Source organism: Panthera pardus, unplaced genomic scaffold (assembly GCF_024362965.1).
Source record: "Panthera pardus isolate Hobbes unplaced genomic scaffold, ASM2436296v1 HiC_scaffold_6, whole genome shotgun sequence".
Lineage (NCBI taxonomy): Eukaryota > Metazoa > Chordata > Mammalia > Carnivora > Felidae > Panthera > Panthera pardus.
The window spans coordinates 75,826,396-75,848,508 of NW_026526991.1; the positions used below are offsets into that span (position 1 = coordinate 75,826,396).

Here is a 22,113-nt window from a genome sequence, read left to right on the forward strand (position 1 = left end):
TGTTAGAAGTCAAAGAAAAAGAGATAATATTAAAGGCAGCAAAAGAAAAGGAAGTCGTAACTTACAGGGGACCTTCATAAGTCTATCAATGGATATCTCAGCAGCAACCTTATAGCTAGAGAGTGCATGATGTATGAAAAATGCTGGGGGAAAAAACACTGCCTACCAAGATACCGAATTTGGCAAAATTGTCCCTCAGAAATGAAAGAGAGATGAAGACTTTCCCAGACAAACAAAAGCTGAGGAAATTCATCACCATTTTACTGGCCTTACAAGAAGTGCTGAAAGGAGTTCTTCAAGCTGAAATGAAAGGAGGCAAATAAGTAACATAAAAACATATGAAAATATACCATTGGCAAAGTACGTGGTCATATTTAGAATACTCTAATATATTGTAACAAGTGGTGTGTTAACCACTTAACTCTAGTACAAGTGTTAAAGAACAAAAGTATTAAAAAAAACTTTAGCTACAATAGCTTGTTAATGACTATACAATAAAAAAGGTAAATTGTGACATCAGAAACAAAATTGGGGGAGTTAAAGGGTAGATTCTATCTATGCAATTGAATTTAAGTTGCTATCAGCACAAAACACACTATTATATATATAAGATTACATATCTACAAGATTATGTAAGCCTCATGGTGACTACAAACCCAAAACATAATTATTATTTTTTAAAAAAATTTTAATGTTTATTTATTTTTGAGAGAGAGAGAGAAACAGAGCACGAGCAGAGGAGGGGCAAAGAGTGAGAGAGACACAGAATCTGAAGCAGCTCCAGGCTCCAAGCTGTCAGCACAGAGCCTTACACGGGACTCAAACTCACAAGCTGTGAGATCTGACATGAAGTCAGATGCTTAACCGACTGAGCCACCCAGGTGCCCCAACAAAACCATAATTAGATAACAAAAGATAAAGAGAAGGGAATCAAAGCATTAAACTATGGTAAATCATCAGTTCACAAAGGAAGGCAATAAGAGAGAGAAAGAAAACAAGGGAACTACAAAACAGCCAGAAAATAATAAGATGGCATTAGTAAACCCAAATTTAGCAGAAGGAAGGCAGTAACAAAGATAGGAACAGAAATAAATAAAATAAAGAACATAAAATCACTAGAAAAGATCAATGAACTAGGAGATGGATTTTTGAAAAGAAAAAATTGCCAAGCTTTTAGCTAACCTTAGGAAAAAAAGAGAAGACTCAAACAGAATCAGAAATAAACTGACTAAAATTTAAATTAAAACTGATACCAGAAATGCAAAGGATTATGAGAGTACGATGAATAATTACATGCCAACAAATTAAACAAACTATAGAAATGGATAAATTCCTAGGAACTTACAACTTACTAAGATGTAATTATGAAGAAACAGAAAATCTGAACAGACCAATAACGAGTATGGAGAATGACTCAGTAGTTAAAAAATCTCCCAACAAAGAACAGCCCAGTACAGATGGTTTCCATTGTGAATTCTACCAAACATTTAAAGAAGAATTAACACCAATCATTCTCAAACTCTTCCAAAAATTGAAGAGAAAGGAACATTACTACACCCAATTTATAAGGCCAGTATTACACTAAAAGCAAAACCAGATAAGGAAAAAAAAAGAAAAAAAAGAAAAGAAAACTACAGGCTAAAATCCTTACTGAATATAGATGCAAAATTTCTCAACAAAATATTAGCAAATTAAGTTAAATTGTATATTAAAAGAATCATACACTATGATCAAATGTGATTCATCTCTGGAATTCAAGGATGGTTCAACATATGCAAACGAATAAATGTGATACACCACATTATGGAAGATAAAAATCACATGATCACCTTAATAAATGCAGAAAAAGCATCTATATGACAAAATATATTTTCATGGTAAAACTTATCAACAAATTGGGTTAAAAGAAATGTACCTAAAACATAATAAAGGCCATATATGGCAAGCCCACAGCTAACACCACACTCAGTGATCAAAGTTTTAAAGTTTTTCCTCTAAGATCAGGAAAAAGACAAGGAAATTCATTTTCATCATGCCTATTCAATACAGTACTAGAAGTCACAGTCTGAAGAAGCAGGCAGAAGGAGAATGAGAAGGAGGAGGGTAAGGAGGTGGGGGAGAGCAGGAGGAGGGGAGAGGGAGGCTGAAGAGGAAAAAGAAGAAAAAGGAGGAGGAGGAGAAAGAAGAAGGAAAAAGAAAAGGCATCTATATCAGATGGAAGAACTAATCATCTTCATTTGGATATAATATTGTCATATATATAGAAAATCCTAAAGACTCCTCCCCAAAACTGTGAGAACTAATCAACAAATTCAGTAGAGTTGCAGGAAATAAAATCAGCATAAAGAAATCAATTGCATTTCTATGCACTAACAACAAAATATGTGAAAAGGAAGTAAAGAAAACAATCCCATTTACAATAGCATCAAAAACAATACAATACTTAGGAATAAATTTAAACAAGAAGGTGAAAAACCTGTACACTGAAACTATAAGACTTTGATGACAGAAATTAAAGACACAAAGGGAAAGATACCTTGTGTTCATAGATTAGAAGAATTAATATTTTGAAAATATCCATACCCAAAGCCATCTATAGGTTCAATGTAATCCCTATCAAAATTCAAATGACATTTCTCACAGAAATGGAAAAAAAAACAAGCCTAAAATCTGTATGGAACAACAAAAGACCCTGAATAGCCAAAGCAATCCTGAGAAAGAACAAATCTGTAAGCACCTCATTTTCAATTTCAAACTATAACACAAAGCTATAGTAATCAAGAGTTTAAAATAGTATAAAAATAGGCACATAGGGCGCCTGGGTGGCTCAGTCCATTGAGCGTCCAACTGTTGATTTCAGCTCAGGTCATCATCTCATGGTTTGTGAGTTTGAGCCCTGCATCGAGCTCTGTGCTGACAGTACAGGGCCTGCTTGGGATTCTCTCTCTCCCTCTCTCTCTCTGCCCCTCCCCTACTCATGTTCTCTCTCTCTCTCTCAAAAGTAAGTAAATAAACATTTAAAAACTAGGCACATAGACCAATGGAATAGAATTGAGACTCCAGAAATAAACCCTTGAATATATGGCAAACTGATATTTGACAAGGGAGACAAGAATATTCATTGGGGGTAAAAATAGCCTTTTCAATAAGTGCTGATAGAAAACTAAATAACTGGGGCACCTGGGTGGCTCAGTCAGTTAAATATCTGACTCTTGATTTTGGCTCAGATCATGATCTCATGCTTCGTGAGTTCAAACCCTACATGGGGTCTGCCCTGACAGCGTGAAGCCTGCTTGGAATTCTCTGTCTCTCTCTCTCTCTTTCTCTGTCTCTCTCTGTCTCTATGCTCCCACCCCACTCTCTCTCCCTGTCTCAAAAATAAATAAATTTTTTTTTAGAAATTAAGAACACTAAATAACCACATGCAGAAGAATTAAATTGGACTCCTATCTTGTAACACTCATAAAAATAAACTTGAGTTCAAAACTTAAAGACAAAATCTGAAACCATAAAACTCCTAGAAGAAAATATATGGAAAAGTCTCCTTGACATTGGTCATAACAATGAATTTTTGGTTATGACACCCAAAACACAAGCAACAAAAGCAAAACTAAATAAGTGGGATGACATCAAACTAAAAACCTTCTGCACAGCAAAAGAAACAATCAACAAACTGAACAGGTAACAACCCACAGAACAGGAGAAAATATTTGCAAATTATGTATCTGATAAGAAGTTAATATCCAAAATATATAAGCAACTCATTCAATCAATAGTAAACAAAAAGAATCTAATTTAAAAATGGGCAGAACTGAATAGACATTTCCCCAAAGAAGATATACAAATGGACAACAGATATGAAAAGGTACTCAACATCACTAATCATCAGGGAAAACAAATTAAAACCCCAAGCAATAAGATATCACCTCAAATATGTTAGAATGCTAGCATCAAAAAGACAAGTGATAACAAGTGCTAGTGTGGATGTGGACAAAAGCCTTTGTGCACTATTTGTAATAATGTAAATTGGGGCAGTTAAGCAAAACAGTATATAGGTTCCTTAAGAAATTAAAGATAGAACTACTATATGACCCAGCAATTCCACTTTTGGGTATATATCCAAAGGAAACCAAGTCAGAATCTCAAAGAGATATCTGCACTCCGATGTACACTGCAGCATTATTCATGATAGCGAGTATATGGGAATAGCCCAAAAGCCTGTCTACAGATGAATGGATAAAGAAGACGCATGTGGTGGAACATTATTCAGCCATGAGGAAGAAGGAAATCTTGCCATGTGTGACAATATGGATGGATCTTGAGGGCACTATGCTAAGTGAAATAAGACAGAGAAAGACAAAGACCGTATGATAACACTTATATGCAGAATCTAAAAAAGCCAAACTCATCGAAACAGAGATTAGAATGGTGGTTGGAAGGGGCTGGAAGAGTGGAGTAAAAGGGGAGATTTAGGTCAAAGGATACAAATTTCCAGTTATAAAATGAATAAGTTCGGGGGATGTAACATATAGCATGGTGATTATAGTTAATACTTGATATCTACTTGAAGATTACTAGAGAGTAAATGCTAAATGCTCCCACCACAAATAAGAAATGATAATCATACGAGGTGAAAGAAATGTTAACTAACCCTATTGTGGCCATCATTTCACAATATGTAAGTGTACCAAATCCTGACAATGTATACCTTAAACTTACACAATGTTCTATGACAATTGTATTATAATAAATTGGAACAAAGTAAATGGTGGCTCAAATTATTTTTTAAACACTATGTAGGAAACAAATCATATCTTTGGACCAGAAAATTGGCCTGAGGATACCTGTGTTTCCCTCTGATACAGTCATACCCATTTTGGGCAAGTTTGGCTCCCCCTCTGGAATATATAAATAATATATATATTATTTTCTTCACATTTCACCTTCTCTTTTGTAGATTTTCTCTCTCTAGCTGTTGATGTCACTTCCCATGATAAATTAATTTTTACCTCTAAGCATTCAGAGAGATCTCACACTGTACACATTTTAAGAGCTGTTTCCTACTTGCTGCTGCTTGCTGAACTCATTATGAACATACCCAGATGTTCTAAGACTCCATCTACTATTGCAGTAAAAATTGTATCCAAGTGAGAAGATTTCTCTGGTCATGAGGGATAAAACTAGGTACTTCTATCAGGTAACACTGTCGTTTTGTATAAGAGCTAACTAGTTTCCTTGAAATACAACACTATGCAGATCATATCACCAGGGGCACAGCAGGAATGTTTTATCATTAATTCTTAGAGTTAAGGTACAACTTCCTTTAAAAAAAACTAAACTAAACTAAACTAAACAAATATTTGTCCCTGGAGCTCCAAATATGTTTAAAATGCTTTTAAAATATCTCATGCTTGTTGGGGCACCTGGGTGGCTCAGTCAGTTAAGTGTCTGACTCTTGATTTTGACTCAGGGCATGATCTCATGGTCATGAGATTGAGCCCTGCTTCAGGATCCATGCTAAGATCCTCTCTTTCCCTCTCTTCCCCTTCCCTGCCTGTGCTTCCTCTCTCTCTCTCTTTCTCTCTCTCACTCTCAAAACAAACAAAAAAAAAGAAAATCTAATGCTTACAATATATGTTAAGATACATGTCACTTTCATTGGTAATTATATAATGGATACTACTTGATTTGAGAGTTAGGTTTACAGTTATCCTCAGAAATCCTGGTTTTTACATGCTTCTCAACTTTGTGAACTATTTAAATTTTTTTAATGTTTATTTTTTGACAGAGAGACAGACAGACCATGAGCGGGGGAGGAGCAGAGAGAGAGGGAGATACAGAATCCCAAGCAGGCTCCAGGCTCTGAGCTGTCAGCACAGAGCCTGATGCGGGGCTCAAATTCACAGACTGGGAGATCATGACCTGAACCAAAGTCGGATGCTCAACTGACCGAGCTACTCAGGCGCCCCTTTTTAAAAATTTTTGTGAATTATTTTAAAATAATATGTGCTACTGAGAAAAATATAAGCCATATAAAATTGGAAACCCCGTTACTCATAGAGTTATACATCAATTTGTGGATTACATGAACATTCTGATAACAACAACAACAACAACAACAACAACAACAACAACAACAACAACAAAAGCCTGACAATACCAAATGCTGAAAAAGATGTGGAATAACAGGAACTGTCATTCATTGCTGGTGGGAATGCAAAATAGTATAGCCACTTTGGAAGACATTTTGGCAGTATCTTTCCAAGTTAAATATAGTCTTACTGTACGATCCAACATTCACACTCCTAGGCATAAAGGAACCTTAAGTGAATATTGCCGAGTGAAAGAAGTGAGTCTGAAAAGGGTGCATACTACATAATTTCAACCACACAAAATTCTGGAAAAGGAAATACTATAGAGACTGTAAAAGATCAATTGTTGGCAGGAGTACAGGCAGAGTAGGAGGGATGGTGAACAGGTGAAGCACAGGAAATTTTTAGGGTAATGGAACTATTGTAAATTATAGCGTAAGCGCAGTTACATGGAAGTATGCATTTGGCAAAACCCACAGAACTGCAAAACACATAGTGGACCTTAAAGCAAAATATGGACTTTCTTCAATAATGTATCAATATTCATCCATTAATTGTAACAAATGCACCACACTAACTGAAGATATAATAATAGAAAAAACTGTGTGTGAGCAAGAGGGGGTATGTGGGAACTCTCCATATTATCTGCTCAATTTTTCTAGAATTCTAGAACTGTTCTAAAAAATAAGTGCAAAAAATACCTTGTTTCAAATTTGTTTCTCTTATACTGTTTCTTATTTCAAGTAAATCTTACCACCTATTCAATTGCACAAAGTAGAAAATTAGGCATTACTCTTAACACCCCCCCCCTCATGTTTTGATGCACTTTGCTTCCCAAATATCTTATAAATCCACCTTCTCTCCATGTCCAACTCCTGTGATATAATAACAAACTGTGGCCATGCTAAGATGCCAGGATAACTTAAAGAGCCTCTGCCTGCCTCCACCTTGCAACTTCTGTCCTCTCTTGTGCAGTGGCTACAGAGTAATCTTTTCAAAATGCAAATCCTGTCATTCTCTCCACTCAAAATCATTTAATGATGCTCTAGTTACCTGGATAAATGCAACGATTACACACATCTCTGCATGCTCTGGCCCCAACCTACCTCTCAGTTCACCTCTTACCATACAATCTTGATTTTCATTTAGTCATACTGATTTCCTTATAGGTTTGCACTCTTTAATCTCTCTCCCACTGTAGGAACATTACATATGTTGTTGACTCCAATATGAGTTGTTGTTTTTTTCTCTGTCATTTCCCTTGGTTGTTTGTTTGTTTGTTTCAGGCTTTTATTTAAATTCTAATTAGTTGATTTTTTAGTGCCGTCTGCTCCCGCTGACCTGAATCACTGACTGCACAGCTCCAGTAGCCTGGGTCCCCAGTTAGCCAACAATATTTGGAGTTCTTACAACATGGCAGACATTGACACAAAAAACAGTCTGAACTTGATCAAGATCTGGATGATGTTGAAGAAATAGAAGAAGAAACTGGCAAAGAAACAAAAATCAAAGCACGTCAGCTGACTGTTCAGATGATGCAAAATCCTCATATTATTGTAACCCTTGAAATAAGACTTGATGGTCTGATAGAAACACCAGCAGGATACATTGAGAACTTGCCTAGGGTAGTTAAAAGACAAGTGAATACTCTCAAAAACAGTAAGTTAGGTGTGCAAAAATAGAAGCCAAGTTCTATGAGGAAGTTGATGGTCTTGAAAGGAAGTATGCTGTGCTCTGCCAGCCTCTATTTGATAGTGATTTGAGATCATTAATGCAACTTATGAACCTATGGAAGAATGTGAATAGAAACTGGATGAGAAAAATGAAATTTTGTAGAAGATGAAAGGAAGGCCAAGAATAAAGATGAGAAAAAGGATGAAGAAAAAGAAGACTCCAAGATAATTCCTGAATTCTGGTTGACTGTTTTTAAGAATGTTGACTTGTTCAATGATATGGTTCAGGAATATGATGAACCTATTCTGAAGCACTTGAAAGATATTAAAGTGAAGTTCTCAGATACTGACCAGCCCCTGACGTTTGTCTGAGAATTTCACTTTGAACCAAATAAACATTTCACAAGTGGAAGTGTTCACAAAGACATATACAATGAAATCAGAAGCAGATGATTCTGATCCCTTTTCTTTTGATGGACCAGAAATTATGGGTTGTACAGGGTGCCAGATAGATTGGGAAAATGGAAAGAATGTCACTTTGAAAACCATTAAGACAAAACAGAGGGACAAATGGGTGGCTCAGTTGGTTAGGTGACCAATTCTAATTAAGAGTTGCCTGGCTCCGATTGTAGTCTCACGGACATGGAATCAAGCCCTATGTTGGGCTCTGTGCTGACAGTGTGGAGCCTGCTTGGGTTCTCTGTCTCTCTTTCTATCTCTGTCTCTGCCCGTTCTCCACTTGTTCTCTTTCTCACTCTCAAAATAAATAAAGATTTAACAAAAGAAGCAGAAACACAAGGGACATAGGGAAGTTTGTACTATGACCAAAAGAATTTCCAATGACTAATTTTTTTGCCCCTCCCCAAAATTCCCAAGTGGAGCTCTGGATGATGATGATGAAGCTATCCTTGCCATAGACCTTGAAATTGGTCACTTCTTACATGAGCGTATAATCCCAAGACTAATGTTATACTTCACTGAAGGAGCCATTGAAGATGATGATGATGATGATGAAGAAGATGAAGAAGCAGATAAGGAAGGGGAAAGAGAAGGAAATGAGGAAAATGATCCAGACTATGACTCAAAGAAAGACCAAAACCCAGCAGAGTAGAAGCAGCAGCGAAGTAGTAAGTATATGGCCTTCAGGATAACCGGCACTGGTCTACCTTCTGCTTCCCTGGGAGGGATGAATTTACATCATGTGATAAGCCTATTTGAAACTTTTTGTTGTTATTGTTTGTTTGCTAGTTTTTGTTTTTGTGGCCTAAAATAAAAAATTTCAAATGTAATTTTAGTTCTCACACACACACACACACACAAAATTCTAGTTAGCTAACTTATAATGTAACATTAGTTTTAGGAGAATTTAGTGATTCATCACTTAACATATAACACCCAGTGTTCATCCCAACAAGTGCTCACCTTAATGCCCATCACCCATTTAGCCCATCCCCCCACCCAACACCTCTCCAGCAACCCTCAGTTTTTCTCTATAAGTCTGAGTCTATTTTATGGTTTGTTTCTCTCTCTTTTTTCCTTTCCCCTGTGTTCATTTTTTTTTGTTGTTTCTAAAACTCCACATGAGTGAAATCATATGGTATTTGTCTTTCTCTGACCTACTTATTTCACTTAGCAAAATACACTCAGCTCCACCCATGTCATTACAAATGCCATTTCCCTTATTAAATGTTCTGTCTGCATGCTATTTGTTTGGGAACCATAGACTGCCTTAGTTGACATGGTACAATTTTCCAATCGTCCACTTTAGTATTGTTCATGCTTCCTTGTGGCATTTGTCTCCATTTCTACTTTAAATTAGTTTTATGTGTTTATTTAAATATTTCCTGGCTCCCCCTCTAGTCTAAAAGCTCCACAAGAATGGAGCTCTTCAATTTTTTCCTTACTATTCTACCTTCATTATTTGCTATTATCTGGCATACAGTAAAAACAGTACATATATTAATGAATGAATAAAATAATGAACATGTAAATGAAAGATTAAGTGAGTTTTCCAATGTGTTCTAAGAAAAAAAAATCATAGTATTGGAGAAAGGAAGAACGGTAAACTGTAAGAGGATCTAGAACAAGTTTAATCACAAACAGAATCCCTTGTTTATTATTTTCCTATAGGATATAAAGCAGCCATTTAGGTAACAGATCTATTTTTTTTTCCTTCTAAACTGTAACTCATTTCAAGGTATGTTGCCATTCAATGAAGTCTGCTCTAGCGGTTCAGTCTTTTGTTGCCGTGGGTTAAAGAATTGTGCAGGCAATGACAGTGCAGCTTTTGCAGCAGAGCAAATGAAGACAGAGTGTTCAAACTCTTCTTATTGCAATCAGTCAGGGAAAGAATGTAGGGCCTGGATAGAATGGAGGGGGGTGAGGATAAACATGTGATACAGACAAGTAGCATACAAAGCAACAACAAAGGACTAGTCCCCAGTTAAGACCTCTCTTTCCCAAAACTACTAAAAGAAGGCAAACATTATGGGAATGGTTATATTTGGATAACATAAGTTAGAGTCGTCAACAATTTTTGCTGAAAATAAGCAACTCCCTTTTTCTCGTTCGTAGCTAACAATCTTCCCCTTTAGCTTACTCAGAGAACAGAAGCACAATTTTGTGGCTTTTGAGATGCAGGAAGCCTTTAGGGAATGGAGTTAGTGGGTAACAGGCAATTATAGGTGAGGTGGATTTGAAATGTGTTGGAAATAAAGGCTAAGCTGTCCTACAATTATGTATAGAGAGTTGTCTGTGTACCCTTGCTACTATGGTGTTGCCATTATTTTACGATGCAAATCTACAACTGTTTATTTACTGTTTTAAAATATGCAATAAGCCCTTTTTAGCAGCATGGTATTAAAAGAAGGTAATTTTTAAAACTTTTTTTATGTTTATTTATTATTTTTGAGAGAGAGCGCAAGTGGGGGGAGGATGAGGAGAGAGAGGGAGACACAGAATTCAAAGCAGACTCCAGGCTCTGAGCTGTCAGAAACTGCGAGATCATGACCTGAGCTGAAGTCAGTCACTTACCCGACTGAGCCACCCAGGTGACCCCCCAAAAAGGTAAATTCTTTTTTTTTTTACATTTTATTTATTTTTGAGAGAGAGAGACAGACAGACAGAGCACAAGTGGGGGAGAGGCAGAGAGAGAGGGAGACATAGAATTCAAAGCAGGCTCCAGGCTCTGAGCTGTCAGCACAGAGCCCAACGTGGGGTCGAACTCACAAACCGTGAGATAATGACCTGAGCTGAAGTTGGACACTTAACTGACTGAGCCACCCAGGCACTCCCAAAAAGGTAAATTCTTAATGACAAATTAAACACTGAATTTTTGTGCATCAAGAAAGTTAATGATAAATGTGTAACTTGCACTAAATGGTTATCTTTACCATTTACCCTCAAGGTCATAGTTATGTCATTGACCGTATTAAGAGCAGAACATAAAATTCAGCTAATGGAGAAGGGCCATCTACTTCAATGGCCATTTCTATATTAAGCAGATATTAAATATGTAACAACACACGCAGTGGCAAAAGTTGTGTTTATATATTGCTCTATGAAGCAGGATGTTTTGTTCCAAACAAATGAAAATGACTGTTTTTATTCTAAGGTTTTTTTGCACACGTATGAGGAATGAAATGATAGCTATTGGCTCCATTCACAGATTTTTCTGAATTAGTTAAATGGTATTAGTTTTATATCAATCAAGAAATGTTTCAAACAATAAATTCATTAATCAGGCTCTAAGAGTTGAATGTATCTCATCCAATTAGGAAGCTCATTCTGTCAAAGATGAAATATATAACATTAACATTATTATAAATGCATATATACAGTTAGAAAAAAAATAACCCTGAAAACATTTCAGTTTTTAAGTAACTAAATTAAATAGGGTCACAAGACTGTCAGAAATGCATGCAAACACACATAATACTCTATAAAAATAAAATAAGAGTAAGGATTTTATGAGAAATATTGATTATTGAGCTCCCTTCACTAATGACTTAAAAATCAGGCTAGAAGTAAAATAGCAAGTAATTAAGGAACAATGTACAAAAGCGACAATGTCTGATAGAGAAACAGCAGGAATCTTATTAAAAAGAATAGACCAGGAAATTGAACCAAGAAAAGGATTTACAGATATTGAAAAATCTATTGATTTATTTTCCTACTTTCCATAAGTAACTTTGACAAAGCATGGTTATATATGACCAAAAAAGGGTTCCATCTATTTAGTTGTATGTCTAGGCATAACAATTTGTCTCCTGCCTGTATTTAACCAGCTGACATGACTGTTTCAGTGATCAAAAGAGCCCAGAGATTAAGGTACTTTTTTTGGTACAACTCCTAACTCTTGGAATGACTTCATGATAATAGCTGAAATGATATTTGTTTTAAAACACAGCCTTAATGCCTGGGCCTTTCCTACATTACTACTAAACTAGTAGTGAAAGACAATATATGTGATATAAGACAGATTATACTGTAAGCATAATTTGGGAAAGACTAATAGAAATATGGTAAATTTTTCTAGGTTGCTTTGAACAGAATGTTTTTTTAATTGTCCAGCATTATATATTTATATATGTGTGCATGTATATACACACATATATAAAGAAATATTCTCTTAATGAGCTAAATCAGAAATGAAGTGTGATTTAAAGTAAAAACCTACGTAAGTTCAAATGGGCAAGGTTATTTTGGGTTAACACAAATCTTCAAATATCTGAGGCCTAACACAACAGAATTTCATATTTTGCTCCCGTTACCTGTCTGAATCAGGGGAGTAGTGGGGCTGTGCACATCACAGTCTTTCAGTTACTCAGGTTAATAAAGACTCCTCCTTGACTCGTGTATCCCGTAAAGGAAAAAAAATAGCAAATCATCCACTGACTCTTCAAGATGCCAGAGCTATACTTTCACCACTTCAGTCACATTTTTTGGCCAAAACACATCAAACAGGTGTATCTAAATTCAAAGGAATAAAGGAGTGCCTGGCTGGCTCAGTCAGTCATTAGAGCATGGGACTTTTGATCTCTGGGTTGTGAGTTTGAGCCCCATGTTGGCTGTAGAAATTACTTAAAAAATAAAATAAAACAAAATAAAAATTTCTAAAAAAAAAAAAAAAAAAAAAGGAGAAAGCACAATCCCTATCATGTGTTCAGAAAGGAGAACTGGAAAAACAGCAGTAATAATTCAACTTTCTAGTCACTAAATATTCATTTCACTCCCCTTTGCCTGTGACATACATTCACCACCTTCCCAAGAGAGAAAACCCAAAACTCCATTTGGTTACAGCATTGAGCTCAAAGTTCAGGATCTCTGGATAATAGATGAGTGGTAGTCTCTACGTTAGGTCCAGTGGTGGCTCCTTCTGTTCATACAAACTGTAAGGGCAAGCTATATGTACCCCCAAACCCAAGATGTGTGAGCATAACAGGGGCAAGACAATGCAATAAACACTTGTGTTCAGAAAAGGAAAGATGAGAGCTACAGAAGACAGGGTGAAATCAGCTGTGCAGGTGGGAGCATGCGCTTTAGTTAAGCCCTTCTTCTGTGGGTGGGTCCTCTCCTCCACTGTTCTCCTGACCCTTGACTTTGCCCTTTAGGAAGTTCTTTCATTCCTTGATGGTGCTTGGCTACATCTCTAATGGGCATTGGAGAATGTGCCCTCTCTAAGGTCCTATACAATGATTGGGCCTAAAAGAAATGGGAAAAATTTTCAATGAAAGATCTCATTCATAAATCTCAGAATCTTCTTTAAAATCTTCCTTAAAGTCTTCTTTAAAAACTCAATGACTTCCTTATCTATTTGCCTGCAGTGAGTTCTAAGTACCATTTATTTTTAGATTTCTCATCTCCCACCCCCCCTTTCTATTTTAACTTAAAGGTGGGTATTTTAATAAAATGTATACCTTAAATCTCTTTTTACTGAGCCATTTTGTCCAGTTAAAATACTTTACTAGATGTCATACCCTTAGATGGTTCTTTACCATGAGACATTTTAATACTTTCAGAAATTTTAACAATGATTATGACAGCTACACTGCTCCAATTGTCTTTGCTGTGTAACAAAGCATCCCTAAATTAGTGGCATAAAACAATAACCATTTGATTATGTCCATGGATTCTGTGGGTCAGGAAGTCAGAAAAGGCACAGCAGGGATTCTGTGGGTCAGGAAGTCAGAAAAGGCACAGCAGGGATGACCATTCTCTACTCCAAGGTATTTGGAGCCTCACCTGGAAAGACTCAAATGATCACGGTCTGGAACAACTGGAGCTGAAGGATGCCTTTACAAGATACCTTCTCTGCTTAAGATGGCTGCTGATAGAAAGTACAGTGGTGGTTGCCAAGGGTTGGTGAGAGGGGAAAAATGGAAACTTCCTGTTTCCTGGGTACAGAGTTTGCATTTGAGAAGGTGAAAAAGTTTTGGGGACGGATGGCAGGATGGATGCACACCGTGTGAATGTACAAAATGCCATAGAACGGTACACTTAAAAATGGTTCAGGTGAACTTTATGTTATGCATGTTTTACCACATTAAAAAAAAAAAGGCTAGTTCTTGGGGTAAGAGGGCTTAAAAGCTGGCTCAGGTGGAATTGTTTAATGGAATATCTAACACCTGGCCTGTCTTTGTGGCTTAGGCTTCTTACACTATATTGGCTGAGATCTGCAGGGGCCATTCCAAAAGGAGACCTCCAAACAGCGAGCCTTCTGACCTGGTCTTGCAGGTCATATAGCATACCTTCTGCCATGCTGTCTTGGCTGGAATGATCACAAACCCATCAAAATTGCAGAGGAGGGGTAAGAGACCCTATCTTTCAATGGAAGGAGTGTCAATGAAATTGAGACCATGTTTTAAGAATGCTGCAGGGCGGGTGCCTGGGTAGCTCAGTCAGTTAAGCATCCGACTTCAGCTCAGGTTAAGCATCTGACTTCAGCTCAGGTCATGATCACACAGTTTGTGAGTTCGAACCCTGCCTCCGGCTCTGTGCTGACAGCTCAGAGCCTGGAGCCTGCTTCAGATTTTGTATCTCCCTCTCTCTGCACCACCACCCCCCCACACACACATTCGCATTCTGTCTCTCCAAAATGAATAAACGTTAAAAGCAAAGTTTAAAAAAAAAGTGCTGCATGTACCCTTGACTTAACCCTTGCAACAAAGCTAAGTTTAACTTAGCTTTCTCTATTTCATTTTCTACTTATTAAATTTGTGGAGGAGTTCTACACTCCAATATTACAATTCACCAAACTTCTGAACTTTCCTTTTCTTCTTTGCCTGTAAACCAGTTATTCTTTTTATTCCAAGCTACTATTTCTCATGGTCCCTTGCCCAAATGCTACCAACCACTAAAACACAATACCAACATTTATTTTTTCAACAACTTCTCATAGGAGGTATCCTTTCCAAATAATTGTGAGAATTTTTCTAAATGTATTGCTATTGCGTAATGAATTGTAATATATTTTTCTAGACTACCAATATTAGTTTCTTCAATGCTCCTTCAACCCACTTATCAAGGCAACCCCCCCTATTTTAAGCCACTTTGTGTATTAGCCAGGGTAAGTATTATGTGTTATAGGAAATAACTTTAAAAATTCAGTTATTTAGCTATATGAAATTTTACTTCCTACACACACTTCCTGCCAATTTTGGTCATCAGGGAAGTTCTGCTAATGATAGTCACGTAGGAACTAGGCTGATGGAGACCTCATTTCAAACTTGTGGTAAATCAAGCACTGGCTTTTAAAGCTTCCATCTAAAAGACATATATCTTTCACTTCTGCTCACATTTAATTGGCTAACACAAGTTGCTTAGGGACATCCAATTTCATAGAGCAAAGATGTTCAGTGTTATGATGTGTCCCATAAATAGGAGAACTAGAAACATTTATTAAATAGTACTAATGACCACTAAAGAGTTCTAAATGGTAAGATCTACAATACCTAATTTGGTAATTTGTAATCTGATGCCCTGTTAAGTATATTCAGTGGCAACTGTAGTACTGGGAATAATTAAAATTTTAATCTTATTCAAATGTAATATACTTATATAGATTTTCTTAACTGTGGATATAGAATTTTAAAAAGAAAATTAGGAAATAAAAATTAGAATTCCTCCAAACAAATCAAAAGCATTTCCTGACATATAGGATTCTTAAAAACTGGAAAATTTTTCTTTAAAAAACTTTAACATTTATTTATTTTTTGAGACACAGAGACATAGCATGAGCAGGAGAGAGGCAGAGAGAGAGACACACACAGAATCCTAAGTAGGCTTCAGTCTCTGAGCTGTCGGCACAGAGCGTGACATGGGGCTCAAACCCAAGGACCACAGAATCATGAGCTGAGCTTAAGCTGTACATTTAACCGACTGAGCCACCCAGACGCCCTTGGAAACTTTTCTAAAGAAAATTATGGTTTTTTGGGGTTTTTTTTCTGAAGGATCTGCAATCAGAGAATGGTATTATTATGCATATTGAGTTTTCTGAAATAGTTTGCATGTAACATTAAGATTAAAATGGTATAGATAACTGTTTAACACTCTCCGATACTGCTGGTTGGATAGTAAATTGGTACAAACTTTCTTGAAAGTAATTTGGCAACATGTATCAGTAGCCTTAAAATATTTACTTGACCGGGGCGTCTGTGTGGCTCTATCAGCTCACAGTTCGTGAGTTCCAGCCCAGCATCTGGCTCTGTGCTGACATCTCAGTCTGGAGCCTGCTTCAGATTCTGTGTCTCCCTTTCTCTCTCTGTCTCTCCCTCTCTTGCGCTCTGTCTGTGTCTCTGAAAATTAAATAAACACTTAAAAAAATTAAAAAAATTTACTTGACTTAGTTATTTCACTTTAATCTATATGAAAGAAATAATTAAGAGGTAAAATCATGGTTTTGAAGATTGCTTATATTTTTATGCTTGTGTGCGTATATATATATTATATATATATTATATATATAATATATATATATATCATACATATGTATCTGATATGATTTTCTATTTATACCTATATTCTACAGATACACTCATATGAAGAGAAAATACGTAAAAATATTGTTAGCACTTATATGTTAGATTCATGCCAACATTTTGGTATTTTTTATACTTTTGATGCTGTGAATTTTCTATAAAGTGCAATTATTTCTTTTATAATTTAGAAAATTGATCCATAATTAAATTAGTATCATTCTATTGAACTACCTATCCCTTTGTATCCATTATCCCTTTTCATATTATTTCAGCACTAATTATACAAATCAACTGCTTGCCATTGTATTATCTGCCCTGGATGCAGGGAAAAAAGAAAAATATTTGTTATTATACAATGTCTTTTATCAGGAATGTGTCAGCGTATCTATTAGAACCAATACAGAGAAAAATTGACCAACATTATTTTTGTCTGTTTATTGGAGAAAGGACCCTAGATAAAAACAATGGAGGCTCGAGCAACTTAATTTAAAAGGTTTTGCACCCATAATGAAAATTCCAGGTTTTAGGCTTTAGTTTCAGTCTGTATAAAGTCCTACCCCCACTTTAACACTTTCCATGATTTTTCATTTTTATTTGCCAACAAAAAGCTATTTTCTAACAGAATTGGTTATGAAATACTTTTTCTTTTGTCAGATTTTAATCATCTGGTATTAAAAGTTGCTGTTATATAATTAGAGAAGAAAATGGTGGTTCTGTTTTAATTAATGACAAAGCAAAAGAGAAAAATCAGCATTCAGCCCTCTCTTAATTTCAACAAAGTACCACAAGGATATTATTTTCCCCACTAATAAATAATTCTATTTATTTAGGTCTGTAGGCTGGGATTGCCATACATATTTTTCAATAAGAATGCTGTTATAAAGCTCAGAAATTAGTAAAAATTACATTAATTTTTATTCAAATTGCTCACTGCATAATATGTTGTCTTTTATACAAAGAACCTTTAAACCAGTTTCAATTATTCACATTAAGTGAACAAAGGATAGTCCTCTTACCATTTTGTCTTCTTTGAAAAATATGTTACAGCAAAGAGTACACTTTAGTGTGCCCACAATAAAGGAAAACAGGAAAAATTTGGAGTATTTATCCCTTTGTACTGCAGATAGCCATTACCAACAAAATAATTCTATTTCATCTGTCATCAAATACAATTTGAAAGTAATAACATAATTGCATAATCATGATATAAAACTATTAGCATTCTACTTCTCTGAAAGTAGCATTGCTTATTTAATTTCTTCCTCCTGCTTTTACTTTAAAAAAAAATTATGTCCCTAATTGAAATGTGAATCTAGAAGCAGCTGTCAGCAATTTCTTTAAGAGGTAAAATTATTTTTGGCACCTGGCACCTGAACTTTTGGCTCTATCACACCACCTCCTTCAGCCTGTCTTCACCTCCATTTCTGACACCCACTCTCCGTCGATGCTTTTGCCTTTCCACTAACTTACCAGGGATCTCATTTTTTCCCTTTTACCCCTTTGCAAAACCTGTTCCTTAAATATGAGCCTGGAAATCTCTGCATATAGATTTCTAACTGTAGCCAGTGATTAAGAATTACCAGAGTGACAAAATCAAATGTGTATAGGCCAAAGCAGGTGTCTTTTAAAGAGTGAATTGGCCTGGTGAGATCAATAAGACAATAGTCATCGCCAAAAGAGGTAAATTAATGTGGGGCGGGGGCCAATGTAGGAGCAGATAAAATAGAAATGAATTTAGTGGAAAATTAGCTACTTCATAACTAAGGAATGTTTACTATCAACTTTTCCAAATCAGGCAATAAAAAGTTGGGAAAAGGATAAAAATTGGGGCAATGTTCAAAGTTTTAAAAATGTCCAGGGAAAGCATGATTAACTCGTGTTATGGTATAAGAAATTTACTTTAAAATCCCATTGAGGCCTGGAGGCAGCAGTTGCGGCATCAAGAATTCACACTCTGGGGGTGATCTGCTGTCCTTTAATCTAAAAGGCCACCACCAAAGGCAGCTCCTGTAGGTATTTCAGCTAATTTTTATCTTCCATCAACACCTGAACTACTAACTTACTAACGATCAGAATGTTTATCCATCGGTAAAACTAGTGGTTTATCCCCCAGCTTAGAGACTTTGAGAGAAGAACTTCCACTGGCAAAGATGGTGTGCTTTTATTTAACTATATGTTTGTACCCATATACAAACATTGGGTATCTGACTGCATTGGGTACATTGGGAGTATCTGACTGCAACAACTGACGACCAGAGTCTTATTACCAGACCATTGTCACTTTGTCTCAGATGAACCTTCCACGAAAGGCTTTCCAAGAATCCAGAAATGATGGACAACTTGGTTCTCAGTCAGTTTATTGCAAGATAGGTTCTAGAATTATTATTATTATTATTATTATTATTATTATTTTTGCTGGCTTGCTAACAAATACTGTGTGGCAGAGTTTATTCTGAGGCTTGTTCCCATTAGAAGCCAGTAGTGACAGTGTAAAGGAGAATAAAAAGAGGAAAGAGGAGGGGGAAAGGAAGAAAAGAGAAGAAGAAGAGGGAGAAGGGAAAAAAGAGGTCTTAATAGTTAAATGTTTCCTAACTGAATTAGGCTGGTTGACAAAAACTGGTTTGCAAAATTAAGAGCTCAGTAGGCATGAATTTAGTATCCCCCATGGGCATGGAAGAATGTTCAATATGAACAAAAAGCTTAATAAACTTCTCACAGTTTTTATGACAAGTGGTAGTTTTGGAACAAGGCTCCTATCAAATTTAGGCTCTAATACTCCCACAGTAACTGGAAGATAAGATGCTATCTTACTTGGTGATTACATTTCAAAGAGGTAGCTCAAGGAAAGGGACTCCTGATCTTAGAGTTAGCAACAGGTTTATTAGCTTGTAAAAAAGATTTTATATACATTTAAAAAAGACAGAAGAAAAAAACCCTCATATTTACAAGTTTTCTAAAATAAATGCTCTTAGAAAAGGGAAAGGGAGAGAAGTCTCTTCCATTACCTTGAACAAGGAGAATTAAGCCCCTTATTTTATTTGTATATGCCCTTATACATCTCAATAATTCTCAAGCACACTAAAATTTGAGAACCACTGATTTAAGCCACTGTTTAAATATTCTGTTGTATTTCTGAGAATAAATTTTGTATTTATAGCGATAATCTCTGTGATCTTGAGGTTGAAGTAGACAATAGCTAGTTAAAAGACGATTTTCAAAACAGACAAAACCAAGACTCTTATACAGATACAAAAATGCACATATGTTAAAGATTTTATTCTAATCCTTAGTCATGAGAGGCTCAGATAGATATTATAATTAGTTCAAAAATCCAAAGACAAGCATATTTATAGATAAGAAATATGTAAAAACTGCTTTTTTCTAGGGAGGGAAGACATTGTACCTCTGTAGGGCAGAACAGAATTTGCATGTCTATACACAATTACCCGTTATTACTATCAGTTGCCGTCTTACTCTATTTGGGCTTTTATAACAAATATACCATAAACTGAGTAGCTTATAAACAATAGAAATTTATTTTGCGCAGTAAACTTCATATTGGAAATGATATCAAGGCATCAGCTATCTAGATAGGCATATTTTCTTTGTAACTTCACATTGTGGAAAAGGCAGGGGCACTATTTCAAGCTGCTTTTATAAGGGCACTAATTCCACTCATGAGGACTCTGCCCTCATGACCTAATCACCTCTTAAAGGCCCTACCTCCTAATACATCACCTTGGGGATTAGGTTTCAGTACATGAATTTGGGGGTGGGGAGACACAAACATTCAGAGCATAATGATTACCTGCAAGTTACAGCCTTGCAAAATAGCTCAAAGACAATGAAAGAGTTGATTTCAGATAATCTGGTGGGGTATCCTTCAGAGGTGCATAACTGAAGTATAATTCTTTTTTTTTTCTACAAGATTAGTGGTTTCAATTTGAAATATGTAATTGATTCAAGACATGATATTTTAATTTGTAAGGTATTAGATAATATGATTGTTGGTATGCAGTAGTTGAGTACTTTAAAACAAGCTGAATTATTTCATGTATATGTTTGATTTATTAGATTTACAAGAATTGCTTGAGAGCATTAATTATCCTTCAATCCTACACACATCTAACAACTCTCAGAGCTGGAACTCAATCCCCTTTCCATGTTACCATTCTGGCCCTCCAAATTATGCATAAGAATTAGAATGGTACTGTCTTCTCAGCTTCTAAAAAAGTAACCTGGTGGATGACCACAAATTAGATGGAGAACTTCCAATAGTCCAGACATGTAGAATAACGTTTCTCAGTCTTTATTCTCTTATAATTTATATGATTTTACTGTCATAAATAAATACTGTACTATTATTTATGTAGCATTATGTCATATTTATGTATTATTATTTATGAAGTTTAATTCAATATTAAAGTTACTTAAAAATTTTTATGTTTGTCTTAAGCTTGATGTCCTTGAAATCATGGATTCAATATATTTTTTCTGAAGTTATTTTTTAAATATATAAACATTACAAGTATAAGTGATTATCAACGGACTGCCTGCCATTATCTTACACAGCAATGCATGTATACATAACACATTCTGAGAAACACTGAGAGGAAAAGGAAAGGTCTTCTATGGTGGATAAAAATACATTCAAAAAAACAAAGAGGTTTCACATAATTGTTAGGTTCAGGATCATTACTTTTCAGTTCCATTTTCAACTGAGGATAGGATGCAAGAAGGTTATAACTCTAATGACCCCTGAAATTGAACAAGCCAACATGTAAAAATATTATCAAAATGAATTAAATTATTTGAATTCACTTTATAAATAGTAGAATATAAACAAAATAATTAGTGACACTGAAAAGTTTCAGAACTTCACAACAAGTCCTGCCATGGCTATGGGATAGGCAAAGGTTTCTACAAATTTATAAATTATTAAGGAAGAATACATAATTTTTTAAAGTTAGATGAAGTCAAGAGGTAAGTCCTAAAATTTAATGCATGCTTTGAATTAATGTCTTATGCCTTTACTTTGTTATTATAAAGTTGATATTTACAAACATACTCCATTAAAAATTACTGTTCTTTTCTAAAATGCATGAGTGTTGGGCTAAATCTCTCAGTTCCTCATTTGTGATGAGGCCAATCACAAGGTCTGTGTGTTAATGATGTCCCATTACCTATTTCTAGTCCTATGCCCAGAATTACTGCTCTACATTCATGGAGTAAGTCTGGAAAGTTAATTCATAATTCAGAGCTGGCATTTTTCTCTAGTGAATTTGAAGAAGACATATAATATTGTCTTACACAGTCTGTAATAGTTGAGATTCTTTGCTTAAGTGATCTGGTTTGTACAAGATCCTATAC

At 35.6% G+C, this 22,113-nt stretch overlaps 1 pseudogene; it reads left to right on the top strand.

Annotated features, from left to right (window-relative positions):
* The first annotated feature begins 7,505 nt into the window (after positions 1–7,505).
* On the top strand, positions 7,506–8,940 carry LOC109268571 (nucleosome assembly protein 1-like 1; annotated as a pseudogene).
* The last annotated feature ends 13,173 nt before the right edge of the window (positions 8,941–22,113 follow it).